Here is a 2,800-nt window from a genome sequence, read left to right as displayed (position 1 = left end):
ACGCCATAAAATAAACATAAAAAATACATAATTTTACTATTTTAAACTACCGAGGGGGGGAGAAGGACTATTTTTTAGGACTCATTGTAATCTGCATGCTCACCAATCATTTTGTGGGAATTTGGAAAGGAACCAATGTGGTTCCTGTGCCTCGCGCAACGTGATTCGCCCAGCGCGACACGCCGTCCACTCACCAATAAGGAAAGCAATACGACTGTTTTCCTACAGAGCGTAATACGCCTCACGACAGCGCTTTACGTCGGGCGCGACTGGCCGACTGCTTCTGGAGGAGTCAAATGCACCGTGTGCCGCGCATTTTTCCGATGTTCTCCAGAGTAGCTGATGCCAAGGCCACACACATATACTATAATATAGCCGTCCTGATCTGATGCGCCACGCTAGGAAAACACAAACGCGTAGCCTAATTATGTAACGCGTTTCTGCCGGCGCGAAATGGTCTAATTCGGTTCACGCTGCGCAAAAAAACCTATTCTTAGGAGTAGAATTTTTGCGCCGTGTGCAGCGTGAAAACGCTGATTGGTGAAAAACCTGAAATTCAGGTTTTTTGACGAATCAGCGTGTCACGCTGCGCGCGCGCTGTAGAAACCTGCTCCTAAGAAAACCTGGCTTTACTCGCAATGGAAGTCCACCAGTTCGTCTCTGTGGTTAACTCCTGGCCATTCCCATTTTTATTTTTTCTAGCTTTCCTCATTTAAATCCAGTCCCCATGGTCTTTCCCAAGGACGCGGGAAGTCTTTCACACCGGAATGTGCATGAGCTAACCCCTCATAGTCACTTTCAACCAAGCAGAATTAAGGGTTCTCATGGTGACCCCTCCCCCCCCCATACAAAGCTATATTAATGATCTGGATACAGTGCACGAAATGATTTTTCCAAAACTTTTGGGGGGGGGGAGGGAGGTAAGGTTTGTTCTCTCAGTCATCTTGTAGCACCGCTGAAATAGTACTTCGATAAAGAGATTTTTATCTCGACAATCAGCCAAGACAATTAGACGATTGTTTTCTCATCCAACGTCATGGAAGATTTCCCTGAAGACTCTCCAAGGACCCTCAAGGAGTCCATGCACTTGTTTGCAAAACGAATAAATACTTATCACAATATCATCTTTGTTAACAGTTGAACCTGTATAATAAAAAAAACCACTCGATTAGATAATATTTTTGTCAAAATGATGGGGACCCAAGAAAAATAGGGAGAAAAAAGAGAAATGTGTAGAGTCGTAACTCTCTCTCCTGTCTCTACTTTCGAAAAAAAAAATACCTTTAAAAAATGAAACTAGTGAAATATGGAGTAGACTCTCGATAATCCGGCTGTGTGTTTGTTCCCCCCCTGTCCAGTTATCCGACGATTTTAGGCTGGTTTTTATGAGTTAGGGTGCGAACATAGTGCATGATGGTTTCCGCTTCAGCAAATCCTTCCGTTACGGATTACAAGCTAAAACCTTAAATTTCAGGTTTTTCAACCAATTCGTAACGGCGCGGACTTGCAGAATCGGAAACCAGCATGCACTATGTTCATACCCTTATATGATCACATTGGGGAGTAAAAAGTTTCTGATAACAATAACCGATTGGTGACTATATCCGAAAGTAAGTACGATGGCCATATATGTCTCCTTTGGTTCAACGGGACTTATGGACTCTAAAACACTTTTATTTATTCAGAAATTGTGAGGAGTTAGAATAACTGTTTGATTTGGAAATTGTGAACGTGAATACAGGGCCGTCTTGTGAGCATCATGGCCGAATGATTTTTCTGATGCCTTGCCTGGCAAATTCTCGAAAAATTAAACTACTCATTTTTCTGAAGAACCTCTTATTTTGTGGTCCCCGGGCCATGCCATGCCCTTGTGGACCCATATGCGTTAAGACGGTACTGCGTGAAAATGAAAATTTGTGTCAATAAGGGAGCCTTTTGACCTCCTACATAGTCTTGCTAATTGAAAACGATAACTTATAGTTAAAAAAACAAAATGGGACAAGAGATTGACATTTTTTATCAAAATGATGGGACTACGAAAAAACAAAACAAACAGAAAAAGCATGGGCGGAGACACGGGGGACATGGAGGGGCATTGCCCTTCCAAGTCCATATATGAACTGACAAAATCATCATCTTGCCCCACCAAGAATCAACATCGTGCGTCCTCCTCCCCTTCCCCCCCCCCCCCACGCAGACTTTCAAGTATATCTCCGCCTATAAGATATTTGATTTGAAAGGTAGATGGCAGCACTTCTCGAACCCAAGATACGTGCTAGAAACACTCTAAATAAATCGTGAGGGGCAACATATTTTTCCACGCTTTCACGCGCAGTGATGCACTTCAAAGTTGAATGGAACAATTCTTTAAACCAGTTTTCTCACACGGGTGTTAAATAAACTGAAACTACCATTTTACTAACGGCTTGAGTGTCAAAATTTTAATAAGCTGCCTGGTTACTTAAGTAACCAGGCAGCAGCGACAGCAATGAAAAAACAAAAGTTTTCGTTAAAAAAAATAAAGAGTAAAATTTAACACGTTTCCTGGTAAAGAAGAATAAAAAATTTAACAATATTTCTTTTCTTTTCTAAAGTCAAGTTTTCTTTACATATAAAGATTACCATATTAACACGAATATCCATTCAACCACGAATTCTTTTCTTTCCACATGTGAACGAGAGCTCCGAACTAATCTACCAATAAGAGTAAGCGTCTTATGGTATATGGTTCTTATGTTCGTTCTGATTCGTCAGTCTGTCTTAGTGTTGACAATCACTCGCTTCCGTACGAACCGGAGCC

The sequence above is a fragment of the Pholcus phalangioides genome, unplaced genomic scaffold (genome assembly GCF_987345545.1).
Source record: "Pholcus phalangioides strain wild (caught in Gottingen) unplaced genomic scaffold, Ppha-v1.0 ptg000022l_1, whole genome shotgun sequence".
Lineage (NCBI taxonomy): Eukaryota > Metazoa > Arthropoda > Arachnida > Araneae > Pholcidae > Pholcus > Pholcus phalangioides.
This window is presented reverse-complemented; position numbering follows the sequence as displayed.